Source organism: Felis catus, chromosome A1 (assembly GCF_018350175.1).
Source record: "Felis catus isolate Fca126 chromosome A1, F.catus_Fca126_mat1.0, whole genome shotgun sequence".
Lineage (NCBI taxonomy): Eukaryota > Metazoa > Chordata > Mammalia > Carnivora > Felidae > Felis > Felis catus.
In genome coordinates, this window is record NC_058368.1 from 55,296,873 (window position 1) to 55,305,839 (window position 8,967).

The 8,967-nt window shown below is 31.9% G+C and overlaps 1 pseudogene; it reads left to right on the forward strand.

Annotated features, from left to right (window-relative positions):
* Positions 1 to 380: 380 nt before the first annotated feature.
* LOC109499328 lies at positions 381 to 1,055 on the forward strand (annotated as a pseudogene).
* Positions 1,056 to 8,967: the final 7,912 nt, after the last annotated feature.

Genomic DNA, 8,967 nt, shown 5'->3' on the forward strand with positions numbered 1-8,967 from the left:
TACTAGGAATTTGTAAACATGAGAGACCTTATCTCTGCTCCCGTTAAAACAAAAAAACATTGATCAATTCGACTAAAGAAAACTAACAAGTCAAATAATCAATACTTCTATATTTCAAAAGATATTTTACAAATGAAATATATATAACTAAAAGCCTAGAAGAAAATGTGTCCAACGAATATATAAAAATTCTATTCAGAATGCATCAAATATTTCTACAAAGTGAAAAAGGAAAAGGAAAAAAAAACTTCCAAAAGAAGTTGAACAAAATATATGAATGGGTGGCTTTTACAAATACACCTTGTTTCCAAAATATATCAGAAGGAAGCCCACGCATGTCTTCATCTTGTGGCACCTTGGAGGTGGTAATCTGGTCTAGGATGAAGCTGAACATTTCTTTCCCAGCTACAGCCTTCCAGAAACTTATTGAAGTGGATGATGAACTCAAAATTTATACATTTTATGGAAGTATATGGCCACAGAAGTTGCTGCTGATGCTCTGGGTAAAGAATGGAAGGGTTATGAGGTCTGAATCAGTGATGGCAATGACAAACAAGACTTCTCCATGAAGCAGGGTATCTAGACCCATGGCCATGTCCACCTGCTGCTGAGTAAGGTGCATTCCTGCTACTGACCAAGGAGGCCTGGACAAAGAAAGCACAAATCTGCTTGGGGTTGCATTGTGGATGCCAATCTCAGTGCTCTCAATTTGGTCGTTGTTAAAAGGGGAGAAAAAGAATCTGCAAACTTTTCAATCTAAGATGATGTCTGCCAATATGTTGTAAGAAAGCCCCCAAATAAAGATAAGAAGCCTACAACCAAGCACCCAAAATTCAGCGTATTGTTACTCCATGTAACATCCGTGTGTTGCTCTGAAGAAACAATGTACTAAGAAAAATAAGGAAGAGACTGCAGAATATGCTAAACCTTTGGGCAAGAGAATGAAGGAGGCCAAAGAAAAACACCAGGAACAGATTGGCAAGAGACAAAGGCTGTCCTGTCTGAGAGCTTCCACCTCTGAGTCTGAGTTCAGTGGGGGAGGAAAGATTTTCTAAGGGTAACAAATAAAATCAGACATCCAAAAAAAAAAAAAGCCCACGCCAGTTATATTCTTCAAATCATAATTAGCATCACATTCAAAAGTTTGGAAAAGATTTAAATGATGATATCTAATGTAAACAAAAATTATCACAGTAACATATGAGTTCAATTTATTCTCATCTGTATAAAATCCCATAATACTGCAATGCCACTTCGTAGTATATAACTTAAATGAGTGAACCAAGCTAAGCAGAAGGGCATTATCTCATTTTCAGTGTTTACATTTGTTACAAGGGCAATGTAGTCTGGCATTATTTGGGAAGTAAAGTAACTGAATAAAATAGAAAATAATTTTCAAATATGCCAGAAATAACAATAATTTTTCAAAATATTCTATAATGATATAATTGCTGGCTTCAAACTAGGGTACTAAAAACATGTTGAAGGTTCTCAGAGAAATGCACATTTTAAAATAAATTCATATGCATATAAAATATTAAAGAACAGTTATAAAAAAAACATGGCTAATAAGAATATTCATCTTAATGCTTCAAGGTGTCTTGATGTGTTTTTTAACCTTTGGCTTTGAAATTCCTGATATTAATTCCTAACTTCATTCTGCCATGTTATCAGTGTGATCAAAAGAAGGTATTTACTACCTCCATGAGAAAACTAGGGGACTAAATCGCTTCCACTGAATATGGCTGTCATGTGGTTTAAATGAGTTCAAATACATGACAAGCTTAGGAAAATGCCTGGTACACAGTAGCCATTCAACAAATGTTAGCTGTTATTATTTATTTATAAAAAAGTAACATAGAAGAAAAAAGTGGCTCTCCTGAAGATGCATTCAAAAGCAAATTTATTTCGATAAAATCATACAACTGCTATTTGCAGGTTTTATTTGAACAAAAAAACAGGCATTACGGTTAGAAAAAATTATATATGCGATATTTGCTTTTCCCTTTGCAAGTAATTACAATATGCCAAAAATATTATATCTTCCTCTTAGAGTACCCTTCCTACATCCATCCCTACACCTAGCACCAGACAAAATATGCTTCAATACTAATGTTCACCGGGGATTGGAGTATTATTCCATTAGTTTATTTTCTGAAATACTCTTCATTTTCCAAGTTCTGTAACTACAGGAAAAACAACACGAAAAAGAGGTGGTTCAAATCTTCTACTGAATGATTAGTCGACAACTAATTTTATTTTTCAGTTAACTAAACTTGAGAACAGTAAAATTCTTCTATGACTATTAAAAAAAGAAAGAAAATAAAACACTGCTCTTTTAAGGCAACCATAATTAATTCACTTGAAAACATCATAATATTATTTCAAAGAATCATGAACACTTGGCTTTAAAAAGTAAATTTGATCATGATATTTTGATATTCTCTGTTATCCAAGATTTGGAATTTTGACTAAAATAAACTTCTATTCATTCATAAGACTCATAATAATATAAAACACCTATTCTTATGAGCAATATATGATCTAAACTTAAAAGTAATTTCTAAACTATATCTCAAAATGATAATATTTATAAACATTATAATTAAAATTAGTATGTAAAAATTCAAAAATCTTGAATATTAGCTTTTCTTTTTTAATGCTTTTTTTTTCTATCTATAGTAAAATAGTATGGTAATGTTAAACTCAGCAGGTTGTGAAGGATCTACTTATTGAAAACTATATAGAGATTTTTCCCAAATTATGAGCTGGGTACTTCCTTTGCAGTTACATGCTGAAGAGTGTCTGAATGACATTTGTCATTTCTTTCAAAATATGTTCATTGTACATATAATTTAGTCACATTGTTTCAACTTAGTAAATTGCACTATGTACATGATTTTCTGTTTTCATTGATTATAAAATGTTAAACTATATCCAATTCACTTTAAGTTCCCTACTAAAACTACAGCTCATTGTCTCAGATACTTTTCTTATTTGAGTTTTATTTTATAAGAGTTTCTGTAGCAACTTAGCACTTATAAAAAAGAAAGGCTTTGCATTTATAGGGAACTGACAACCCATTGCTGGAAATTATGTTCTACTTGTCATTGCAAAGAATCTCAGGGGTTTCTCTTTTTCAATATTTTAATGCTATATATTTTAATTTGGGATGCTTTATTTAGATGACTCTCAATTTCTCAGTAATTGTGGAATCTTCTCTAGAAGTAAAATAAACAAATAAATAATAACCCCAGAAAATAACACTCTAGAATAATTTCCCTTTTTCTTTTGAATACTTTTGTTAACTAGAGATTCTTTTTACCTTCTTGAAAAACACATGTTCAATCATGTAAATGGGAAACAATCAATAGATGTTTATTCCAATTAAATTTATTGGAAGGACTTTGTATTTGGAAGCAGGAAACATGAGTCAAATACTGTCTTTGTACTAATAGCTCTATATATTTAGGAAAAATCTATATCCTTAATTTTTCTTCACTTATGAAGTCAAATTTGGGATAATTTCATTTTATATTTATTCAGCCATAATTTATTGATGTCCAGCTATGTTCCATTAAATGTTCTGGATGTTGTAGACATAGCACTAAACAAAACAAAATACTTGTTCTCAAAAATCTTAATCCATTAGTGGGATAGGAGTAGAGACGGACCAAATAAACAAAATCAAAAAGGAAATGGATATAATAGATAAGAATCAACATATTAGATGATAAAATTTATTTGAAAATAATAATAGAAAAAAATATGGAGGGAACATTGGGTGGAGAGGAGTGGTCCACATTTCTTTGTTGTAAAAAATTATAAGAAAATTATATGTGAAAATCTTACAAATTCTAAAGCAGTAAACAAATATTGAGTTTTGTAACTATAGATATATGATTACATTATACATTCCACAGTTTAAAGAAAGATATTAATAAAGGTATAGGGACTTTATTCTCAGCTTATCTAGTTTAATCATAGCTGGGAGCTAAGTAAATAAAAAGAAGCTCATTTCCTGCCTCCTACCCCACAAAACATTGAGATTGCAAAATATTATTTCTTCAGCTAAGGACATGAAACATATAAACACTATGGGGCAAATTTCTAGAATTTGAAGTAAGTTATAGAGGAATGAATATTGGAAGAAAACAAAGCTAAATTAAGAAATGAAGAAACTCATAAGAAGCTGTATACAGATGTATGATTAAATGAATAGAAGAGGGGCAGGTGGGTGGCTCAGTCAGTTAATCATTCCACTGTTGATATTCGCTCAGGTCATGATCTCGCTGTTCATGAGATTGAGCCCTGCCTGGGGCTTTGTGCTGACAGCGTAGAGTCTGCTTGGGATTCTTTCTTTCCCTCTCTCTTTGCCCCTTTCCCACTTGCTCTCTCTCTCAAAATAAATAAATAAACATTAAAACAATTAATGAACAGAAGAAAATACCATAACTAAAGAGAAACTAAGAGGCAGAAGAACACATGTTACATAGAGAAAAAGGACAGAGTAACACAATGTTGAGATCCTTACCTGGTCATTTTCTGTGTGTGTGTGTGTGTGTGTGTGTGTGTGTGTGTGTGTGTGTGTGTGAATATACCTAAAAATTTTACATTATCCATGTAAACTGGAGTTTTTAGTAATTAATTTAATCACTGGAAAAGAAGTATTGTATTTTTTTAACTAGAATGTTTTTCTTGATATGCTTAAGGACTCTATTGTTTCTATATCTGATTAAAGATTAATTAACTTATGAAAACTGTTTTCAAGCTGAGAAATATTTATGAATTTCCTAGCTATAAATATGTTTCACGTATAAATTATGCCTTAATTTATGAATGTGTTTTATAGAACATTAGAAAAGCTAAATTCTATAATAACTGAAAAATTTCTGTTTATGTTGTTCTTTATTGTTGTTTTTTTTCCTTCAGTTATCTGTCTAATGCTATAACTATATACTTACAAAGACTTGTTTTAAAATTTGAGAAAGTTCAATACTAGGGTGTAGAATTTACAAGGACATGTCAGTCATCTTTATTGTAAGATTTGACAATTTTGTAAGTGACGTGGATATGTCTTCTCAAGTTTATAAACAGATTACTTCATTAAGTTAAGGCCAACAAAGCCAAATTACAAAGCAAATTATTCTCCATAAAGAAATAAAGGAAGCCATTATGAACATTAAAAATATAGCTTTAATTAATTTATGTGTTTGGTCACAGAAGGCAGAGCTTGAAATGAGAGAAAATATGGCACAGACTTTAATAAGATTTAGTAGATTTGAAGAATAATTGCTGAGAACTGAGTGGAAGTACCAATGATAAATTAAGGGTGTTAGGATCCTGAGATTTAAGTTAAATTTGAGAGTTTCTAGGAATGAAAATGAGATTTCATCTACTTTTTAGTTTTATTTAATCTAGGTCCTATTTTTAATTATTACGTTTTTACTTGCCAAAACAAAACAAAACAAAACAAAACAAAACCATGCATTCAATGTTCTATGTGGACTAGATGATTTTGGAACTTAATCCAGTGTATTTTAGCTAATCAAAGCTATAGTTTCACCTGGGATTCAAATACTGGTCCTGCATCTTACCTGGGCTACCTTGGGCAAGTTAGAGATATTCACTGTGCCTCTATTTCCTAACTTATTGAATGAGTATGATAATAGTACCTGTCTCTTAAGGTTGTTGTAATAATTCCATGAGCTCATCTATGTAAGATACTTGTAGCAGTATTGGGCTTATCTTGAGTACTCAGTGAACAGTAACTGTAAGATGTTCTGTTCATACCTAGGAAGCTCCAAAAAGCATTTGGATTCATACTCTGTTACTTTACTGAAGTAAGATTCTTAAAATTGACAATGATTTTTTACATCTATCTCTTTTATTCTATTCTGTCAATAATATCACTTTAGTACCCTATTACATCATGTCTAGAAATCCATATGAAAGTGCCAATGTTTGAACATTTGCGTCCTCAGAAACAACAATTTAAAATGATGCAATCTATGAGTGACTCTAATTCTTCATTCTGGCTTCAACTCCCAGCTTCCCTGTTCAATCTTCCTATTACATTGCTGCCACATTAATATTCTTTAAGTAAAATTTCATCCTGTTATTATTCTACCCAAACTCCCAGAGATACCCAGGTGTCTACTGATATGTTAAAAACTTATTTGAATGTGGAACAGGATTCTCTAGAATTTATCCTAAATTTAAATTTTCAAGTGTATGCTAAACTATTACTATTATTGTAATTCATGTTCCTTTTGCTCTGGGCAGCCTCTATTACTCCTTCACTTTTTCCTCTGTCTGCTGGATTCCCAGGAATATTTATTAATCTCAGGGACCCAATTCAAAAGAGAAGTTTTTTTTTTTAATGAATTTGGATCGATGCTATCTCGTTTCATGATATGCTTTTCAGTGTATTCCTTCCTCACAATGACTTGACAATTGGCTTGCCATTGCAAGTTATGAGAAGAGATATTGGGAAGAACATACATGCAAATAGTACCTTTACCTAACATTTAGGGATGGACACTCTCCAAAACTTTTTCACCAAGAACTCTCAAAATCTTGTCACCTAGGACACATTTCAGTCCATTTAGGCTTTCACTGATTCCTGAATATTGTATAATGTTAATAGATAACACAGATATTAAATTCCTATAAATCGTATGTATGAGATGTCTAAATAAAACATATAGCTGTCCTATGACAAAAGTGTTATAAAATTTTACTTAGTGGACTGATACATACAGAAGGCAATGAAGAATATTACTAACCATGACAGTTTCTAAATGGATAATGAAATAGAACAACTCTCTAAGGCAGCCAGATGCAGATACTAGCCTCTTATATTAGATTCTTTCTATTCTCCCACACTAATTCTATTACTATCACTATATTTAGTCTTGCTAATACTCTCTGTTCTCTGACTATGCCAATGTTCTCTATAATTTCAGATATTTCACTTTTCACAGTTATTTATCTCAAATCTCTTCTTGTGACTTATAAAAATCCTACCCTCTAGGGGCTCCTGGGAGGCTCAGTTGGTTAAGCATCTGATTCTTGGTTTCAGCTCAGGTCATGATCTCACAGTTTGTGAGTTCAAACCCCTGGGGGCTCTGCGCTGTCAGCCCAGAGCCTACTTAGGATTCTCTCTGTCTCTCTGTCTCTCTCTCTTTCTGTACTGCTCCCCACTCCCCCCCCCCCACACACTCTCAAAATAAATAAGTAAACTTTAAAAAAACTCTTACTCACTTTTAAGGCCAATAAAGGATCTGTAACACAAGAGCAATGCTTTCAGACTCAAAAATTTCCTGTTTAGAATAATAAATTATATAATGACAATGAATAAAATAATATGGAAATTGCAGTAGTATTTGCTATTCATCAGAGTTTATATAAATTCCAAGTTCCCATAATCTCATTATTCTTGAGTACAGTGAAATTATGTTATTTTTAAATTAGTAAATAATTGACTTTTTACTTGCATGGAAGTCAATTTGTTTTTGTTTTATAATTTCAAGTCACGAATCTGATACTGCAAATCATTATAAATTATTAAAAATACAAAAAAGCTCTTAATTAACTTATATATTATAATCTCTTCTGTACCTTTTTAGAATTTACCTACAGACTACAGAGTCTAACATGAGTTATATGACTAATAGAAAATATTGTTAAACAAAGGGTAAATGAAAATATTTTTAATGGTTGTCATTTTCACTATTATATATTTTTACTATATAATACTATATAATGTTATATACTATATAATTATAATTATAATTTTTACTATTATAATTACTAACTGATAATAAAACAGAGATTGTAAGAGATACAAAAATATTAGAAAGACAAATCCAAATTGTGTGTTATGTTAAAAAAAATAATTATGCAATTAAAAAAAGGACACTCTAGTTGACCCAACAAGTCAAAACTGTGGGTGATAATCTATTATGTGTAGGATACAACTGTAGCCAAATAGTTCTTCAAACCCTGTGTTGAAGCATTCATTTTATGAAATGAATCTTAGATACTTTTACCTTCCCAGTATTCATTCTTCACCTTTCTGGAAAAAGCATGACAAAAAAAAAAAAAAAAAAAAAAACTGGAAAATGAGATTTTTCTCATAGACACAATCTTCCTAGAACAACAATAGTTAATTAACTGCCTTCCTTACTGCTTCTGTTTGGCCCAAGTTATATTAGTCATATGTCAGTAATATTAGTTCTCATGAAATCTGAATTCTAAGCAATAACGTAAAGACAGAAAATAGATGCCTCTGCATACTCTAAAGAAATTCTCCACTAATGCTTGTTAATTAGACCCTACTGATGCCTTGGTTATTGCCATTTCTTCTATAATGCTCTTCAAATTACCCTCAAATTCTTTGAGGTATTACACATCCTTTCAATAAATTCCTCATTTTCTTATGTTAATAGAGCACACTTCTGTCACTTGTCATTGAGGGATCCAAATTAGTATACCATAAAACAGATGTTTATCATCTGGCAAAATAGTCTAATAGGTGATTTCACACATTGCCTTTATACTCTAAATGGTTAACTAGACAATTCAGTAAGTAATCTAAATAGGCTTTTTTAAAAAAAGTTTATTTGTTTTGAGAGAGAGTGAGAGAGCAAGTGGGGGAGGGGCAGACAGAAGAGGGAGAAAGAGAGAATCCCAAGCAGGCTCAAGCAGGCTCCGCACCGTCAGCGCAAAGTCAAATGTAGGACTCGAATTCACAAACCGTGAGATCGTGACCTAAGCAGAAACCAAGAGTCGGACACTTAGCCAACTGAGCCACCTAGGCGCCCCTAAGTAGACATTTTAATGTGGTAGTTAAGAGCATGGCCTCAAGTCAGACTGTCTGATTTTGAATCATGGATTAACCACTTACTAACTGTATGACCCAAGCCTCACATGTCAGTGTCTCAATTTTCTTAAAACTCTAAC